The sequence below is a fragment of the Alosa pseudoharengus genome, unplaced genomic scaffold (genome assembly GCF_046254945.1).
Source record: "Alosa pseudoharengus isolate Yale_2024_CS ecotype anadromous, Long Island Sound unplaced genomic scaffold, YU_APseudo_1.1 YU_APseudo_1.1_scf_6, whole genome shotgun sequence".
Classification (NCBI taxonomy): Eukaryota; Metazoa; Chordata; class Actinopteri; order Clupeiformes; family Clupeidae; genus Alosa; species Alosa pseudoharengus.
This window is the reverse complement of record NW_027468848.1, coordinates 37,519,423-37,534,178: the sequence shown is the minus strand read 5'-3', so window position 1 is coordinate 37,534,178 and position 14,756 is coordinate 37,519,423. Positions and strand designations below refer to the sequence as shown.

General features: G+C 49.3%; 39 non-coding genes across 39 annotated transcripts; all 39 read right to left on the bottom strand.

The window, feature by feature from the left end:
- Positions 1-204: 204 nt before the first annotated feature.
- trnal-caa (transfer RNA leucine (anticodon CAA)) lies at positions 205-315 on the bottom strand. Its single transcript has 2 exons — positions 278-315; positions 205-250 (listed from the first exon to the last, which is right to left on the bottom strand). It is a non-coding gene; the product is annotated as a tRNA-Leu (tRNA).
- Positions 316-516: 201 nt separating this feature from the next.
- trnac-gca (transfer RNA cysteine (anticodon GCA)) lies at positions 517-588 on the bottom strand. The gene has a single exon. It is a non-coding gene; the product is annotated as a tRNA-Cys (tRNA).
- Positions 589-962: 374 nt separating this feature from the next.
- On the bottom strand, positions 963-1,073 carry trnal-caa (transfer RNA leucine (anticodon CAA)). Its single transcript has 2 exons — positions 1,036-1,073; positions 963-1,008 (listed from the first exon to the last, which is right to left on the bottom strand). It is a non-coding gene; the product is annotated as a tRNA-Leu (tRNA).
- A 201-nt stretch (positions 1,074-1,274) lies between these two features.
- trnac-gca (transfer RNA cysteine (anticodon GCA)) lies at positions 1,275-1,346 on the bottom strand. The gene has a single exon. It is a non-coding gene; the product is annotated as a tRNA-Cys (tRNA).
- A 374-nt stretch (positions 1,347-1,720) lies between these two features.
- On the bottom strand, positions 1,721-1,831 carry trnal-caa (transfer RNA leucine (anticodon CAA)). The gene is made up of 2 exons: positions 1,794-1,831; positions 1,721-1,766 (listed from the first exon to the last, which is right to left on the bottom strand). It is a non-coding gene; the product is annotated as a tRNA-Leu (tRNA).
- A 202-nt stretch (positions 1,832-2,033) lies between these two features.
- On the bottom strand, positions 2,034-2,105 carry trnac-gca (transfer RNA cysteine (anticodon GCA)). The gene has a single exon. It is a non-coding gene; the product is annotated as a tRNA-Cys (tRNA).
- A 374-nt stretch (positions 2,106-2,479) lies between these two features.
- trnal-caa (transfer RNA leucine (anticodon CAA)) lies at positions 2,480-2,590 on the bottom strand. The gene is made up of 2 exons: positions 2,553-2,590; positions 2,480-2,525 (listed from the first exon to the last, which is right to left on the bottom strand). It is a non-coding gene; the product is annotated as a tRNA-Leu (tRNA).
- A 203-nt stretch (positions 2,591-2,793) lies between these two features.
- Positions 2,794-2,865, bottom strand: trnac-gca (transfer RNA cysteine (anticodon GCA)). Its single transcript has one exon. It is a non-coding gene; the product is annotated as a tRNA-Cys (tRNA).
- Positions 2,866-3,239: 374 nt separating this feature from the next.
- trnal-caa (transfer RNA leucine (anticodon CAA)) lies at positions 3,240-3,350 on the bottom strand. The gene is made up of 2 exons: positions 3,313-3,350; positions 3,240-3,285 (listed from the first exon to the last, which is right to left on the bottom strand). It is a non-coding gene; the product is annotated as a tRNA-Leu (tRNA).
- A 203-nt stretch (positions 3,351-3,553) lies between these two features.
- trnac-gca (transfer RNA cysteine (anticodon GCA)) lies at positions 3,554-3,625 on the bottom strand. Its single transcript has one exon. It is a non-coding gene; the product is annotated as a tRNA-Cys (tRNA).
- A 374-nt stretch (positions 3,626-3,999) lies between these two features.
- On the bottom strand, positions 4,000-4,110 carry trnal-caa (transfer RNA leucine (anticodon CAA)). The gene is made up of 2 exons: positions 4,073-4,110; positions 4,000-4,045 (listed from the first exon to the last, which is right to left on the bottom strand). It is a non-coding gene; the product is annotated as a tRNA-Leu (tRNA).
- Positions 4,111-4,313: 203 nt separating this feature from the next.
- trnac-gca (transfer RNA cysteine (anticodon GCA)) lies at positions 4,314-4,385 on the bottom strand. The gene has a single exon. It is a non-coding gene; the product is annotated as a tRNA-Cys (tRNA).
- A 374-nt stretch (positions 4,386-4,759) lies between these two features.
- On the bottom strand, positions 4,760-4,870 carry trnal-caa (transfer RNA leucine (anticodon CAA)). Its single transcript has 2 exons — positions 4,833-4,870; positions 4,760-4,805 (listed from the first exon to the last, which is right to left on the bottom strand). It is a non-coding gene; the product is annotated as a tRNA-Leu (tRNA).
- Positions 4,871-5,072: 202 nt separating this feature from the next.
- On the bottom strand, positions 5,073-5,144 carry trnac-gca (transfer RNA cysteine (anticodon GCA)). Its single transcript has one exon. It is a non-coding gene; the product is annotated as a tRNA-Cys (tRNA).
- Positions 5,145-5,518: 374 nt separating this feature from the next.
- On the bottom strand, positions 5,519-5,629 carry trnal-caa (transfer RNA leucine (anticodon CAA)). Its single transcript has 2 exons — positions 5,592-5,629; positions 5,519-5,564 (listed from the first exon to the last, which is right to left on the bottom strand). It is a non-coding gene; the product is annotated as a tRNA-Leu (tRNA).
- A 201-nt stretch (positions 5,630-5,830) lies between these two features.
- Positions 5,831-5,902, bottom strand: trnac-gca (transfer RNA cysteine (anticodon GCA)). The gene has a single exon. It is a non-coding gene; the product is annotated as a tRNA-Cys (tRNA).
- Positions 5,903-6,276: 374 nt separating this feature from the next.
- On the bottom strand, positions 6,277-6,387 carry trnal-caa (transfer RNA leucine (anticodon CAA)). The gene is made up of 2 exons: positions 6,350-6,387; positions 6,277-6,322 (listed from the first exon to the last, which is right to left on the bottom strand). It is a non-coding gene; the product is annotated as a tRNA-Leu (tRNA).
- A 203-nt stretch (positions 6,388-6,590) lies between these two features.
- On the bottom strand, positions 6,591-6,662 carry trnac-gca (transfer RNA cysteine (anticodon GCA)). The gene has a single exon. It is a non-coding gene; the product is annotated as a tRNA-Cys (tRNA).
- A 374-nt stretch (positions 6,663-7,036) lies between these two features.
- trnal-caa (transfer RNA leucine (anticodon CAA)) lies at positions 7,037-7,147 on the bottom strand. Its single transcript has 2 exons — positions 7,110-7,147; positions 7,037-7,082 (listed from the first exon to the last, which is right to left on the bottom strand). It is a non-coding gene; the product is annotated as a tRNA-Leu (tRNA).
- A 201-nt stretch (positions 7,148-7,348) lies between these two features.
- trnac-gca (transfer RNA cysteine (anticodon GCA)) lies at positions 7,349-7,420 on the bottom strand. Its single transcript has one exon. It is a non-coding gene; the product is annotated as a tRNA-Cys (tRNA).
- Positions 7,421-7,794: 374 nt separating this feature from the next.
- Positions 7,795-7,905, bottom strand: trnal-caa (transfer RNA leucine (anticodon CAA)). The gene is made up of 2 exons: positions 7,868-7,905; positions 7,795-7,840 (listed from the first exon to the last, which is right to left on the bottom strand). It is a non-coding gene; the product is annotated as a tRNA-Leu (tRNA).
- A 201-nt stretch (positions 7,906-8,106) lies between these two features.
- trnac-gca (transfer RNA cysteine (anticodon GCA)) lies at positions 8,107-8,178 on the bottom strand. Its single transcript has one exon. It is a non-coding gene; the product is annotated as a tRNA-Cys (tRNA).
- A 374-nt stretch (positions 8,179-8,552) lies between these two features.
- Positions 8,553-8,663, bottom strand: trnal-caa (transfer RNA leucine (anticodon CAA)). The gene is made up of 2 exons: positions 8,626-8,663; positions 8,553-8,598 (listed from the first exon to the last, which is right to left on the bottom strand). It is a non-coding gene; the product is annotated as a tRNA-Leu (tRNA).
- Positions 8,664-8,866: 203 nt separating this feature from the next.
- trnac-gca (transfer RNA cysteine (anticodon GCA)) lies at positions 8,867-8,938 on the bottom strand. Its single transcript has one exon. It is a non-coding gene; the product is annotated as a tRNA-Cys (tRNA).
- Positions 8,939-9,312: 374 nt separating this feature from the next.
- On the bottom strand, positions 9,313-9,423 carry trnal-caa (transfer RNA leucine (anticodon CAA)). The gene is made up of 2 exons: positions 9,386-9,423; positions 9,313-9,358 (listed from the first exon to the last, which is right to left on the bottom strand). It is a non-coding gene; the product is annotated as a tRNA-Leu (tRNA).
- A 201-nt stretch (positions 9,424-9,624) lies between these two features.
- Positions 9,625-9,696, bottom strand: trnac-gca (transfer RNA cysteine (anticodon GCA)). Its single transcript has one exon. It is a non-coding gene; the product is annotated as a tRNA-Cys (tRNA).
- A 374-nt stretch (positions 9,697-10,070) lies between these two features.
- On the bottom strand, positions 10,071-10,181 carry trnal-caa (transfer RNA leucine (anticodon CAA)). Its single transcript has 2 exons — positions 10,144-10,181; positions 10,071-10,116 (listed from the first exon to the last, which is right to left on the bottom strand). It is a non-coding gene; the product is annotated as a tRNA-Leu (tRNA).
- A 203-nt stretch (positions 10,182-10,384) lies between these two features.
- On the bottom strand, positions 10,385-10,456 carry trnac-gca (transfer RNA cysteine (anticodon GCA)). Its single transcript has one exon. It is a non-coding gene; the product is annotated as a tRNA-Cys (tRNA).
- A 374-nt stretch (positions 10,457-10,830) lies between these two features.
- On the bottom strand, positions 10,831-10,941 carry trnal-caa (transfer RNA leucine (anticodon CAA)). The gene is made up of 2 exons: positions 10,904-10,941; positions 10,831-10,876 (listed from the first exon to the last, which is right to left on the bottom strand). It is a non-coding gene; the product is annotated as a tRNA-Leu (tRNA).
- Positions 10,942-11,144: 203 nt separating this feature from the next.
- Positions 11,145-11,216, bottom strand: trnac-gca (transfer RNA cysteine (anticodon GCA)). Its single transcript has one exon. It is a non-coding gene; the product is annotated as a tRNA-Cys (tRNA).
- Positions 11,217-11,590: 374 nt separating this feature from the next.
- Positions 11,591-11,701, bottom strand: trnal-caa (transfer RNA leucine (anticodon CAA)). Its single transcript has 2 exons — positions 11,664-11,701; positions 11,591-11,636 (listed from the first exon to the last, which is right to left on the bottom strand). It is a non-coding gene; the product is annotated as a tRNA-Leu (tRNA).
- A 201-nt stretch (positions 11,702-11,902) lies between these two features.
- Positions 11,903-11,974, bottom strand: trnac-gca (transfer RNA cysteine (anticodon GCA)). The gene has a single exon. It is a non-coding gene; the product is annotated as a tRNA-Cys (tRNA).
- Positions 11,975-12,348: 374 nt separating this feature from the next.
- Positions 12,349-12,459, bottom strand: trnal-caa (transfer RNA leucine (anticodon CAA)). Its single transcript has 2 exons — positions 12,422-12,459; positions 12,349-12,394 (listed from the first exon to the last, which is right to left on the bottom strand). It is a non-coding gene; the product is annotated as a tRNA-Leu (tRNA).
- Positions 12,460-12,660: 201 nt separating this feature from the next.
- Positions 12,661-12,732, bottom strand: trnac-gca (transfer RNA cysteine (anticodon GCA)). The gene has a single exon. It is a non-coding gene; the product is annotated as a tRNA-Cys (tRNA).
- A 374-nt stretch (positions 12,733-13,106) lies between these two features.
- Positions 13,107-13,217, bottom strand: trnal-caa (transfer RNA leucine (anticodon CAA)). The gene is made up of 2 exons: positions 13,180-13,217; positions 13,107-13,152 (listed from the first exon to the last, which is right to left on the bottom strand). It is a non-coding gene; the product is annotated as a tRNA-Leu (tRNA).
- A 202-nt stretch (positions 13,218-13,419) lies between these two features.
- Positions 13,420-13,491, bottom strand: trnac-gca (transfer RNA cysteine (anticodon GCA)). Its single transcript has one exon. It is a non-coding gene; the product is annotated as a tRNA-Cys (tRNA).
- A 374-nt stretch (positions 13,492-13,865) lies between these two features.
- On the bottom strand, positions 13,866-13,976 carry trnal-caa (transfer RNA leucine (anticodon CAA)). The gene is made up of 2 exons: positions 13,939-13,976; positions 13,866-13,911 (listed from the first exon to the last, which is right to left on the bottom strand). It is a non-coding gene; the product is annotated as a tRNA-Leu (tRNA).
- A 203-nt stretch (positions 13,977-14,179) lies between these two features.
- On the bottom strand, positions 14,180-14,255 carry trnac-gca (transfer RNA cysteine (anticodon GCA)). The gene is given in 2 exon segments: positions 14,180-14,215; positions 14,220-14,255. It is a non-coding gene; the product is annotated as a tRNA-Cys (tRNA).
- Positions 14,256-14,629: 374 nt separating this feature from the next.
- On the bottom strand, positions 14,630-14,740 carry trnal-caa (transfer RNA leucine (anticodon CAA)). Its single transcript has 2 exons — positions 14,703-14,740; positions 14,630-14,675 (listed from the first exon to the last, which is right to left on the bottom strand). It is a non-coding gene; the product is annotated as a tRNA-Leu (tRNA).
- Between the last annotated feature and the right edge of the window lie 16 nt (positions 14,741-14,756).

The window sequence follows — 14,756 nt, the reverse complement described above, 5'->3', positions numbered from 1 at the left end:
TTGGGTGGTAGCAAAAATAGTCAGGTCTGTAGTAAAAGGGCAGATTTCATTTTGTTCCTTTGAGTAAAATCAGCTAACCTTCCATGGAGGACTTGATGTTGGAAAATAGCCAGTCAGCCTCACCGGTGTCCATTTTGAGGTCTTTTCTCGCACAACCACTTCCCTGCGATGGGTCTGTCCATTGCCACTTCAAATAAAAGCCCATGTCAGAAGTGGGATTCGAACCCACGCCTCCATTCGGAGACCAGAAATCCCTTGCCTGAGGAAGGCACGTCGCCTTGAGTCTGGCGCCTTAGACCGCTCGGCCATCCTGACTGGCAGAGCTAAAGTGAGACGAGCTGCTCGCAGCTTGTGTTTTTTGCGGAGGAGACTGAGGAGACACATTTTCAGCAGTCCTTTCATTTTCAGTTGAAGCATTTGCTTTCAGGTCACGGAGTGACCACTTTACCAGGCTGACACAAAACGGCAAAACAGTTAGGGAAACGGATTTGGTACGCCAGCTTGCGAGCATGTTTGAGGGGGCACCAGGATTTGAACCTGGGACCTCTTGATCTGCAGTCAAATGCTCTACCACTGAGCTATACCCCCTGCACAGCGAGTCGGAGCAGACTGTCGCTTATTTTGTATCACACTGCGGCTGAAACGCCCTCAACACTGCTGAACTCAAGCATTTCTTTTACCTGTCTGACTGTCTTCACTCTCTGGAGTGGCAAAGGCACTGCTCTCAACTGAATGCAATTACACCTTGTGCCAGAATTTTGGGTGGTAGCAAAAATAGTCAGGTCTGTAGTAAAAGGGCAGATTTCATTTTGTTCCTTTGAGTAAAATCAGCTAATATTCCATGGAGGACTTGATGTTGGAAAATAGCCAGTCAGCCTCACCGGTGTCCATTTTGAGGTCTTTTCTCGCACAACCACTTCCCTGCGATGGGTCTGTCCATTGCCACTTCAAATAAAAGCCCATGTCAGAAGTGGGATTCGAACCCAAGCCTCCATTCGGAGACCAGAAATCCCTTGCCTGAGGAAGGCACGTCGCCTTGAGTCTGGCGCCTTAGACCGCTCGGCCATCCTGACTGGCAGAGCTAAAGTGAGACGAGCTGCTCGCAGCTTGTGTTTTTTGCGGAGGAGACTGAGGAGACACATTTTCAGCAGTCCTTTCATTTTCAGTTGAAGCATTTGCTTTCAGGTCACGGAGTGACCACTTTACCAGGCTGACACAAAACGGCAAAACAGCTAGGCAAACGGATTTGGTACGCCAGCTTGCGAGCATGTTTGAGGGGGCACCAGGATTTGAACCTGGGACCTCTTGATCTGCAGTCAAATGCTCTACCACTGAGCTATACCCCCTGCACAGCGAGTCGGAGCAGACTGTCGCTTATTTTGTATCACACTGCGGCTGAAACGCCCTCAACACTGCTGAACTCAAGCATTTCTTTTACCTGTCTGACTGTCTTCACTCTCTGGAGTGGCAAAGGCACCGCTCTCAACTGAATGCAATTACACCTTGTGCCAGAATTTTGGGTGGTAGCAAAAATAGTCAGGTCTGTAGTAAAAGGGCAGATTTCATTTTGTTCCTTTGAGTAAAATCAGCTAATATTCCATGGAGGACTTGATGTTGGAAAATAGCCAGTCAGCCTCACCGGTGTCCATTTTGAGGTCTTTTCTCGCACAACCACTTCCCTGCGATGGGTCTGTCCATTGCCACTTCAAATAAAAGCCCATGTCAGAAGTGGGATTCGAACCCACGCCTCCATTCGGAGACCAGAAATCCCTTGCCTGAGGAAGGCACGTCGCCTTGAGTCTGGCGCCTTAGACCGCTCGGCCATCCTGACTGGCAGAGCTAAAGTGAGACGAGCTGCTCGCAGCTTGTGTTTTTTGCGGAGGAGACTGAGGAGACACATTTTCAGCAGTCCTTTCATTTTCAGTTGAAGCATTTGCTTTCAGGTCACGGAGTGACCACTTTACCAGGCTGACACAAAAACGGCAAAACAGTTAGGCAAACGGATTTGGTACGCCAGCTTGCGACCATGTTTGAGGGGGCACCAGGATTTGAACCTGGGACCTCTTGATCTGCAGTCAAATGCTCTACCACTGAGCTATACCCCCTGCACAGCAATTTGGACCAGACTGTCGCTTATTTTGTATCACACTGCGGCTGAAACGCCCTCAACACTGCTGAACTCAAGCATTTCTTTTACCTGTCTGACTGTCTTCACTCTCTGGAGTGGCAAAGGCACCGCTCTCAACTGAATGCAATTACACTTTGTGCCAGAATTTTGGGTGGTAGCAAAAATAGTCAGGTCTGTAGTAAAAGGGCAGATTTCATTTTGTTCCTTTGAGTAAAATCAGCTAATATTCCATGGAGGACTTGATGTTGGAAAATAGCCAGTGAGCCTCACCGGTGTCCATTTTGACGTCTTTTCTCGCACAACCACTTCCCTGCGATGGGTCTGTCCATTGCCACTTCAAATAAAAGCCCATGTCAGAAGTGGGATTCGAACCCACGCCTCCATTCGGAGACCAGAAATCCCTTGCCTGAGGAAGGCACGTCGCCTTGAGTCTGGCGCCTTAGACCGCTCGGCCATCCTGACTGGCAGAGCTAAAGTGAGACGAGCTGCTCGCAGCTTGTGTTTTTTGCGGTGGAGACTGAGGAGACACATTTTCAGCAGTCCTTTCATTTTCAGTTGAAGCATTTGCTTTCAGGTCACGGAGTGACCACTTTACCAGGCTGACACAAAAACGGCAAAACAGTTAGGCAAACGGATTTGCGCACGCCAGCTTGCGAGCATGTTTGAGGGGGCACCAGGATTTGAACCTGGGACCTCTTGATCTGCAGTCAAATGCTCTACCACTGAGCTATACCCCCTGCACAGCGAGTGGGAGCAGACTGTCGCTTATTTTGTATCAAACTTCGGCTGAAACGCCCTCAACACTGCTGAACTCAAGCATTTCTTTTACCTGTCTGACTGTCTTCACTCTCTGGAGTGGCAAAGGCACCGCTCTCAACTGAATGCAATTACACCTTGTGCCAGAATTTTGGGTGGTAGCAAAAATAGTCAGGTCTGTAGTAAAAGGGCAGATTTCATTTTGTTCCTTTGAGTAAAATCAGCTAACCTTCTATGGAGGACTTGATGTTGGAAAATAGCCAGTCAGCCTCACCGGTGTCCATTTTGAGGTCTTTTCTCGCACAACCACTTCCCTGCGATGGGTCTGTCCATTGCCACTTCAAATAAAAGCCCATGTCAGAAGTGGGATTCGAACCCACGCCTCCATTCGGAGACCAGAAATCCCTTGCCTGAGGAAGGCACGTCGCCTTGAGTCTGGCGCCTTAGACCGCTCGGCCATCCTGACTGGCAGAGCTAAAGTGAGACGAGCTGCTCGCAGCTTGTGTTTTTTGCGGAGGAGACTGAGGAGACACATTTTCAGCAGTCCTTTCATTTTCAGTTGAAGCATTTGCTTTCAGGTCACGGAGTGACCACTTTACCAGGCTGACACAAAAACGGCAAAACAGTTAGGCAAACGGATTTGCGCACGCCAGCTTGCGAGCATGTTTGAGGGGGCACCAGGATTTGAACCTGGGACCTCTTGATCTGCAGTCAAATGCTCTACCACTGAGCTATACCCCCTGCACAGCGAGTGGGAGCAGACTGTCGCTTATTTTGTATCACACTGCGGCTGAAACGCCCTCAACACTGCTGAACTCAAGCATTTCTTTTACCTGTCTGACTGTCTTCACTCTCTGGAGTGGCAAAGGCACCGCTCTCAACTGAATGCAATTACACCTTGTGCCAGAATTTTGGGTGGTAGCAAAAATAGTCAGGTCTGTAGTAAAAGGGCAGATTTCATTTTGTTCCTTTGAGTAAAATCAGCTAATATTCCATGGAGGACTTGATGTTGGAAAATAGCCAGTCAGCCTCACCGGTGTCCATTTTGACGTCTTTTCTCGCACAACCACTTCCCTGCGATGGGTCTGTCCATTGCCACTTCAAATAAAAGCCCATGTCAGAAGTGGGATTCGAACCCACGCCTCCATTCGGAGACCAGAAATCCCTTGCCTGAGGAAGGCACGTCGCCTTGAGTCTGGCGCCTTAGACCGCTCGGCCATCCTGACTGGCAGAGCTAAAGTGAGACGAGCTGCTCGCAGCTTGTGTTTTTTGCGGTGGAGACTGAGGAGACACATTTTCAGCAGTCCTTTCATTTTCAGTTGAAGCATTTGCTTTCAGGTCACGGAGTGACCACTTTACGAGGCTGACACAAAAACGGCAAAACAGTTAGACAAACGGATTTGCGCACGCCAGCTTGCGAGCATGTTTGAGGGGGCACCAGGATTTGAACCTGGGACCTCTTGATCTGCAGTCAAATGCTCTACCACTGAGCTATACCCCCTGCACAGCGAGTGGGAGCAGACTGTCGCTTATTTTGTATCAAACTGCGGCTGAAACGCCCTCAACACTGCTGAACTCAAGCATTTCTTTTACCTGTCTGACTGTCTTCACTCTCTGGAGTGGCAAAGGCACCGCTCTCAACTGAATGCAATTACACCTTGTGCCAGAATTTTGGGTGGTAGCAAAAATAGTCAGGTCTGTAGTAAAAGGGCAGATTTCATTTTGTTCCTTTGAGTAAAATCAGCTAATATTCCATGGAGGACTTGATGTTGGAAAATAGCCAGTCAGCCTCACCGGTGTCCATTTTGACGTCTTTTCTCGCACAACCACTTCCCTGCGATGGGTCTGTCCATTGCCACTTCAAATAAAAGCCCATGTCAGAAGTGGGATTCGAACCCACGCCTCCATTCGGAGACCAGAAATCCCTTGCCTGAGGAAGGCAGGTCGCCTTGAGTCTGGCGCCTTAGACCGCTCGGCCATCCTGACTGGCAGAGCTAAAGTGAGACGAGCTGCTCGCAGCTTGTGTTTTTTGCGGAGGAGACTGAGGAGACACATTTTCAGCAGTCCTTTCATTTTCAGTTGAAGCATTTGCTTTCAGGTCACGGAGTGACCACTTTACCAGGCTGACACAAAAACGGCAAATCAGTTAGGCAAACGGATTTGGCACACCAGCTTGCGAGCATGTTTGAGGGGGCACCAGGATTTGAACCTGGGACCTCTTGATCTGCAGTCAAATGCTCTACCACTGAGCTATACCCCCTGCACAGCGAGTCGGAGCAGACTGTCGCTTATTTTGTATCACACTGCGGCTGAAACGCCCTCAACACTGCTGAACTCAAGCATTTCTTTTACCTGTCTGACTGTCTTCACTCTCTGGAGTGGCAAAGGCACCGCTCTCAACTGAATGCAATTACACCTTGTGCCAGAATTTTGGGTGGTAGCAAAAATAGTCAGGTCTGTAGTAAAAGGGCAGATTTCATTTTGTTCCTTTGAGTAAAATCAGCTAATATTCCATGGAGGACTTGATGTTGGAAAATAGCCAGTCAGCCTCACCGGTGTCCATTTTGAGGTCTTTTCTCGCACAACCACTTCCCTGCGATGGGTCTGTCCATTGCCACTTCAAATAAAAGCCCATGTCAGAAGTGGGATTCGAACCCACGCCTCCATTCGGAGACCAGAAATCCCTTGCCTGAGGAAGGCACGTCGCCTTGAGTCTGGCGCCTTAGACCGCTCGGCCATCCTGACTGGCAGAGCTAAAGTGAGACGAGCTGCTCGCAGCTTGTGTTTTTTGCGGAGGAGACTGAGGAGACACATTTTCAGCAGTCCTTTCATTTTCAGTTGAAGCATTTGCTTTCAGGTCACGGAGTGACCACTTTACCAGGCTGACACAAAACGGCAAAACAGTTAGGCAAACGGATTTGGTACGCCAGCTTGCGAGCATGTTTGAGGGGGCACCAGGATTTGAACCTGGGACCTCTTGATCTGCAGTCAAATGCTCTACCACTGAGCTATACCCCCTGCACAGCGAGTCGGAGCAGACTGTCGCTTATTTTGTATCACACTGCGGCTGAAACGCCCTCAACACTGCTGAACTCAAGCATTTCTTTTACCTGTCTGACTGTCTTCACTCTCTGGAGTGGCAAAGGCACCGCTCTCAACTGAATGCAATTACACCTTGTGCCAGAATTTTGGGTGGTAGCAAAAATAGTCAGGTCTGTAGTAAAAGGGCAGATTTCATTTTGTTCCTTTGAGTAAAATCAGCTAATATTCCATGGAGGACTTGATGTTGGAAAATAGCCAGTCAGCCTCACCGGTGTCCATTTTGAGGTCTTTTCTCGCACAACCACTTCCCTGCGATGGGTCTGTCCATTGCCACTTCAAATAAAAGCCCATGTCAGAAGTGGGATTCGAACCCACGCCTCCATTCGGAGACCAGAAATCCCTTGCCTGAGGAAGGCACGTCGCCTTGAGTCTGGCGCCTTAGACCGCTCGGCCATCCTGACTGGCAGAGCTAAAGTGAGACGAGCTGCTCGCAGCTTGTGTTTTTTGCGGTGGAGACTGAGGAGACACATTTTCAGCAGTCCTTTCATTTTCAGTTGAAGCATTTGCTTTCAGGTCACGGAGTGACCACTTTACCAGGCTGACACAAAAACGGCAAAACAGTTAGGCAAACGGATTTGCGCACGCCAGCTTGCGAGCATGTTTGAGGGGGCACCAGGATTTGAACCTGGGACCTCTTGATCTGCAGTCAAATGCTCTACCACTGAGCTATACCCCCTGCACAGCGAGTGGGAGCAGACTGTCGCTTATTTTGTATCAAACTGCGGCTGAAACGCCCTCAACACTGCTGAACTCAAGCATTTCTTTTACCTGTCTGACTGTCTTCACTCTCTGGAGTGGCAAAGGCACCGCTCTCAACTGAATGCAATTACACCTTGTGCCAGAATTTTGGGTGGTAGCAAAAATAGTCAGGTCTGTAGTAAAAGGGCAGATTTCATTTTGTTCCTTTGAGTAAAATCAGCTAACCTTCCATGGAGGACTTGATGTTGGAAAATAGCCAGTCAGCCTCACCGGTGTCCATTTTGAGGTCTTTTCTCGCACAACCACTTCCCTGCGATGGGTCTGTCCATTGCCACTTCAAATAAAAGCCCATGTCAGAAGTGGGATTCGAACCCACGCCTCCATTCGGAGACCAGAAATCCCTTGCCTGAGGAAGGCACGTCGCCTTGAGTCTGGCGCCTTAGACCGCTCGGCCATCCTGACTGGCAGAGCTAAAGTGAGACGAGCTGCTCGCAGCTTGTGTTTTTTGCGGAGGAGACTGAGGAGACACATTTTCAGCAGTCCTTTCATTTTCAGTTGAAGCATTTGCTTTCAGGTCACGGAGTGACCACTTTACCAGGCTGACACAAAACGGCAAAACAGTTAGGGAAACGGATTTGGTACGCCAGCTTGCGAGCATGTTTGAGGGGGCACCAGGATTTGAACCTGGGACCTCTTGATCTGCAGTCAAATGCTCTACCACTGAGCTATACCCCCTGCACAGCGAGTGGGAGCAGACTGTCGCTTCTTTTGTATCACACTGCGGCTGAAACGCCCTCAACACTGCTGAACTCAAGCATTTCTTTTACCTGTCTGACTGTCTTCACTCTCTGGAGTGGCAAAGGCACCGCTCTCAACTGAATGCAATTACACCTTGTGCCAGAATTTTGGGTGGTAGCAAAAATAGTCAGGTCTGTAGTAAAAGGGCAGATTTCATTTTGTTCCTTTGAGTAAAATCAGCTAACCTTCCATGGAGGACTTGATGTTGGAAAATAGCCAGTCAGCCTCACCGGTGTCCATTTTGAGGTCTTTTCTCGCACAACCACTTCCCTGCGATGGGTCTGTCCATTGCCACTTCAAATAAAAGCCCATGTCAGAAGTGGGATTCGAACCCACGCCTCCATTCGGAGACCAGAAATCCCTTGCCTGAGGAAGGCACGTCGCCTTGAGTCTGGCGCCTTAGACCGCTCGGCCATCCTGACTGGCAGAGCTAAAGTGAGACGAGCTGCTCGCAGCTTGTGTTTTTTGCGGAGGAGACTGAGGAGACACATTTTCAGCAGTCCTTTCATTTTCAGTTGAAGCATTTGCTTTCAGGTCACGGAGTGACCACTTTACCAGGCTGACACAAAACGGCAAAACAGTTAGGCAAACGGATTTGGTACGCCAGCTTGCGAGCATGTTTGAGGGGGCACCAGGATTTGAACCTGGGACCTCTTGATCTGCAGTCAAATGCTCTACCACTGAGCTATACCCCCTGCACAGCGAGTCAGAGCAGACTGTCGCTTATTTTGTATCACACTGCGGCTGAAACGCCCTCAACACTGCTGAACTCAAGCATTTCTTTTACCTGTCTGACTGTCTTCACTCTCTGGAGTGGCAAAGGCACCGCTCTCAACTGAATGCAATTACACCTTGTGCCAGAATTTTGGGTGGTAGCAAAAATAGTCAGGTCTGTAGTAAAAGGGCAGATTTCATTTTGTTCCTTTGAGTAAAATCAGCTAATATTCCATGGAGGACTTGATGTTGGAAAATAGCCAGTCAGCCTCACCGGTGTCCATTTTGAGGTCTTTTCTCGCACAACCACTTCCCTGCGATGGGTCTGTCCATTGCCACTTCAAATAAAAGCCCATGTCAGAAGTGGGATTCGAACCCACGCCTCCATTCGGAGACCAGAAATCCCTTGCCTGAGGAAGGCACGTCGCCTTGAGTCTGGCGCCTTAGACCGCTCGGCCATCCTGACTGGCAGAGCTAAAGTGAGACGAGCTGCTCGCAGCTTGTGTTTTTTGCGGTGGAGACTGAGGAGACACATTTTCAGCAGTCCTTTCATTTTCAGTTGAAGCATTTGCTTTCAGGTCACGGAGTGACCACTTTACCAGGCTGACACAAAAACGGCAAAACAGTTAGGCAAACGGATTTGCGCACGCCAGCTTGCGAGCATGTTTGAGGGGGCACCAGGATTTGAACCTGGGACCTCTTGATCTGCAGTCAAATGCTCTACCACTGAGCTATACCCCCTGCACAGCGAGTGGGAGCAGACTGTCGCTTATTTTGTATCAAACTGCGGCTGAAACGCCCTCAACACTGCTGAACTCAAGCATTTCTTTTACCTGTCTGACTGTCTTCACTCTCTGGAGTGGCAAAGGCACCGCTCTCAACTGAATGCAATTACACCTTGTGCCAGAATTTTGGGTGGTAGCAAAAATAGTCAGGTCTGTAGTAAAAGGGCAGATTTCATTTTGTTCCTTTGAGTAAAATCAGCTAACCTTCCATGGAGGACTTGATGTTGGAAAATAGCCAGTCAGCCTCACCGGTGTCCATTTTGAGGTCTTTTCTCGCACAACCACTTCCCTGCGATGGGTCTGTCCATTGCCACTTCAAATAAAAGCCCATGTCAGAGGTGGGATTCGAACCCACGCCTCCATTCGGAGACCAGAAATCCCTTGCCTGAGGAAGGCACGTCGCCTTGAGTCTGGCGCCTTAGACCGCTCGGCCATCCTGACTGGCAGAGCTAAAGTGAGACGAGCTGCTCGCAGCTTGTGTTTTTTGCGGAGGAGACTGAGGAGACACATTTTCAGCAGTCCTTTCATTTTCAGTTGAAGCATTTGCTTTCAGGTCACGGAGTGACCACTTTACCAGGCTGACACAAAACGGCAAAACAGTTAGGCAAACGGATTTGGTACGCCAGCTTGCGAGCATGTTTGAGGGGGCACCAGGATTTGAACCTGGGACCTCTTGATCTGCAGTCAAATGCTCTACCACTGAGCTATACCCCCTGCACAGCGAGTCGGAGCAGACTGTCGCTTATTTTGTATCACACTGCGGCTGAAACGCCCTCAACACTGCTGAACTCAAGCATTTCTTTTACCTGTCTGACTGTCTTCACTCTCTGGAGTGGCAAAGGCACCGCTCTCAACTGAATGCAATTACACCTTGTGCCAGAATTTTGGGTGGTAGCAAAAATAGTCAGGTCTGTAGTAAAAGGGCAGATTTCATTTTGTTCCTTTGAGTAAAATCAGCTAATATTCCATGGAGGACTTGATGTTGGAAAATAGCCAGTCAGCCTCACCGGTGTCCATTTTGAGGTCTTTTCTCGCACAACCACTTCCCTGCGATGGGTCTGTCCATTGCCACTTCAAATAAAAGCCCATGTCAGAAGTGGGATTCGAACCCACGCCTCCATTCGGAGACCAGAAATCCCTTGCCTGAGGAAGGCACGTCGCCTTGAGTCTGGCGCCTTAGACCGCTCGGCCATCCTGACTGGCAGAGCTAAAGTGAGACGAGCTGCTCGCAGCTTGTGTTTTTTGCGGTGGAGACTGAGGAGACACATTTTCAGCAGTCCTTTCATTTTCAGTTGAAGCATTTGCTTTCAGGTCACGGAGTGACCACTTTACCAGGCTGACACAAAAACGGCAAAACAGTTAGGCAAACGGATTTGCGCACGCCAGCTTGCGAGCATGTTTGAGGGGGCACCAGGATTTGAACCTGGGACCTCTTGATCTGCAGTCAAATGCTCTACCACTGAGCTATACCCCCTGCACAGCGAGTGGGAGCAGACTGTCGCTTATTTTGTATCAAACTGCGGCTGAAACGCCCTCAACACTGCTGAACTCAAGCATTTCTTTTACCTGTCTGACTGTCTTCACTCTCTGGAGTGGCAAAGGCACCGCTCTCAACTGAATGCAATTACACCTTGTGCCAGAATTTTGGGTGGTAGCAAAAATAGTCAGGTCTGTAGTAAAAGGGCAGATTTCATTTTGTTCCTTTGAGTAAAATCAGCTAACCTTCCATGGAGGACTTGATGTTGGAAAATAGCCAGTCAGCCTCACCGGTGTCCATTTTGAGGTCTTTTCTCGCACAACCACTTCCCTGCGATGGGTCTGTCCATTGCCACTTCAAATAAAAGCCCATGTCAGAAGTGGGATTCGAACCCACGCCTCCATTCGGAGACCAGAAATCCCTTGCCTGAGGAAGGCACGTCGCCTTGAGTCTGGCGCCTTAGACCGCTCGGCCATCCTGACTGGCAGAGCTAAAGTGAGACGAGCTGCTCGCAGCTTGTGTTTTTTGCGGTGGAGACTGAGGAGACACATTTTCAGCAGTCCTTTCATTTTCAGTTGAAGCATTTGCTTTCAGGTCACGGAGTGACCACTTTACCAGGCTGACACAAAAACGGCAAAACAGTTAGGCAAACGGATTTGCGCACGCCAGCTTGCGAGCATGTTTGAGGGGGCACCAGGATTTGAACCTGGGACCTCTTGATCTGCAGTCAAATGCTCTACCACTGAGCTATACCCCCTGCACAGCGAGTGGGAGCAGACTGTCGCTTATTTTGTATCAAACTGCGGCTGAAACGCCCTCAACACTGCTGAACTCAAGCATTTCTTTTACCTGTCTGACTGTCTTCACTCTCTGGAGTGGCAAAGGCACCGCTCTCAACTGAATGCAATTACACCTTGTGCCAGAATTTTGGGTGGTAGCAAAAATAGTCAGGTCTGTAGTAAAAGGGCAGATTTCATTTTGTTCCTTTGAGTAAAATCAGCTAACCTTCCATGGAGGACTTGATGTTGGAAAATAGCCAGTCAGCCTCACCGGTGTCCATTTTGAGGTCTTTTCTCGCACAACCACTTCCCTGCGATGGGTCTGTCCATTGCCACTTCAAATAAAAGCCCATGTCAGAAGTGGGATTCGAACCCACGCCTCCATTCGGAGACCAGAAATCCCTTGCCTGAGGAAGGCACGTCGCCTTGAGTCTGGCGCCTTAGACCGCTCGGCCATCCTGACTGGCAGAGCTAAAGTGAGACGAGCTGCTCGCAGCTTGTGTTTTTTGCGGAGGAGACTGAGGAGACACATTTTCAGCAGTCCTTTCATTTTCAGTTGAAGCATTTGCTTTCAGGTCACGGAGTGACCACTTTACCAGGCTGACACAAAACGGCAAAACAGTTAGGGAAACGGATTTGGTACGCCAGCTTGCGAGCATGTTTGAGGGGGCACCAGGATTTGAACCTGGGACCTCTTGATCTGCAGTCAAATGCTCTACCACTGAGCTATACCCCCTGCACAGCGAGTCGGAGCAGACTGTCGCTTATTTTGTATCACACTGCGGCTGAAACGCCCTCAACACTGCTGAACTCAAGCATTTCTTTTACCTGTCTGACTGTCTTCACTCTCTGGAGTGGCAAAGGCACTGCTCTCAACTGAATGCAATTACACCTTGTGCCAGAATTTTGGGTGGTAGCAAAAATAGTCAGGTCTGTAGTAAAAGGGCAGATTTCATTTTGTTCCTTTGAGTAAAATCAGCTAATATTCCATGGAGGACTTGATGTTGGAAAATAGCCAGTCAGCCTCACCGGTGTCCATTTTGAGGTCTTTTCTCGCACAACCACTTCCCTGCGATGGGTCTGTCCATTGCCACTTCAAATAAAAGCCCATGTCAGAAGTGGGATTCGAACCCAAGCCTCCATTCGGAGACCAGAAATCCCTTGCCTGAGGAAGGCACGTCGCCTTGAGTCTGGCGCCTTAGACCGCTCGGCCATCCTGACTGGCAGAGCTAAAGTGAGACGAGCTGCTCGCAGCTTGTGTTTTTTGCGGAGGAGACTGAGGAGACACATTTTCAGCAGTCCTTTCATTTTCAGTTGAAGCATTTGCTTTCAGGTCACGGAGTGACCACTTTACCAGGCTGACACAAAACGGCAAAACAGCTAGGCAAACGGATTTGGTACGCCAGCTTGCGAGCATGTTTGAGGGGGCACCAGGATTTGAACCTGGGACCTCTTGATCTGCAGTCAAATGCTCTACCACTGAGCTATACCCCCTGCACAGCGAGTCGGAGCAGACTGTCGCTTATTTTGTATCACACTGCGGCTGAAACGCCCTCAACACTGCTGAACTCAAGCATTTCTTTTACCTGTCTGACTGTCTTCACTCTCTGGAGTGGCAAAGGCACCGCTCTCAACTGAATGCAATTACACCTTGTGCCAGAATTTTGGGTGGTAGCAAAAATAGTCAGGTCTGTAGTAAAAGGGCAGATTTCATTTTGTTCCTTTGAGTAAAATCAGCTAATATTCCATGGAGGACTTGATGTTGGAAAATAGCCAGTCAGCCTCACCGGTGTCCATTTTGAGGTCTTTTCTCGCACAACCACTTCCCTGCGATGGGTCTGTCCATTGCCACTTCAAATAAAAGCCCATGTCAGAAGTGGGATTCGAACCCACGCCTCCATTCGGAGACCAGAAATCCCTTGCCTGAGGAAGGCACGTCGCCTTGAGTCTGGCGCCTTAGACCGCTCGGCCATCCTGACTGGCAGAGCTAAAGTGAGACGAGCTGCTCGCAGCTTGTGTTTTTTGCGGAGGAGACTGAGGAGACACATTTTCAGCAGTCCTTTCATTTTCAGTTGAAGCATTTGCTTTCAGGTCACGGAGTGACCACTTTACCAGGCTGACACAAAAACGGCAAAACAGTTAGGCAAACGGATTTGGTACGCCAGCTTGCGACCATGTTTGAGGGGGCACCAGGATTTGAACCTGGGACCTCTTGATCTGCAGTCAAATGCTCTACCACTGAGCTATACCCCCTGCACAGCAATTTGGACCAGACTGTCGCTTATTTTGTATCACACTGCGGCTGAAACGCCCTCAACACTGCTGAACTCAAGCATTTCTTTTACCTGTCTGACTGTCTTCACTCTCTGGAGTGGCAAAGGCACCGCTCTCAACTGAATGCAATTACACTTTGTGCCAGAATTTTGGGTGGTAGCAAAAATAGTCAGGTCTGTAGTAAAAGGGCAGATTTCATTTTGTTCCTTTGAGTAAAATCAGCTAATATTCCATGGAGGACTTGATGTTGGAAAATAGCCAGTCAGCCTCACCGGTGTCCATTTTGACGTCTTTTCTCGCACAACCACTTCCCTGCGATGGGTCTGTCCATTGCCACTTCAAATAAAAGCCCATGTCAGAAGTGGGATTCGAACCCACGCCTCCATTCGGAGACCAGAAATCCCTTGCCTGAGGAAGGCACGTCGCCTTGAGTTTGGCGCCTTAGACCGCTCGGCCATCCTGACTGGCAGAGCTAAAGTGAGACGAGCTGCTCGCAGCTTGTGTTTTTTGCGGTGGAGACTGAGGAGACACATTTTCAGCAGTCCTTTCATTTTCAGTTGAAGCATTTGCTTTCAGGTCACGGAGTGACCACTTTACCAGGCTGACACAAAAACGGCAAAACAGTTAGGCAAACGGATTTGCGCACGCCAGCTTGCGAGCATGTTTGAGGGGGCACCAGGATTTGAACCTGGGACCTCTTGATCGATCTGCAGTCAAATGCTCTACCACTGAGCTATACCCCCTGCACAGCGAGTGGGAGCAGACTGTCGCTTATTTTGTATCAAACTTCGGCTGAAACGCCCTCAACACTGCTGAACTCAAGCATTTCTTTTACCTGTCTGACTGTCTTCACTCTCTGGAGTGGCAAAGGCACCGCTCTCAACTGAATGCAATTACACCTTGTGCCAGAATTTTGGGTGGTAGCAAAAATAGTCAGGTCTGTAGTAAAAGGGCAGATTTCATTTTGTTCCTTTGAGTAAAATCAGCTAACCTTCTATGGAGGACTTGATGTTGGAAAATAGCCAGTCAGCCTCACCGGTGTCCATTTTGAGGTCTTTTCTCGCACAACCACTTCCCTGCGATGGGTCTGTCCATTGCCACTTCAAATAAAAGCCCATGTCAGAAGTGGGATTCGAACCCACGCCTCCATTCGGAGACCAGAAATCCCTTGCCTGAGGAAGGCACGTCGCCTTGAGTCTGGCGCCTTAGACCGCTCGGCCATCCTGACTGGCAGAGCTAAAGTG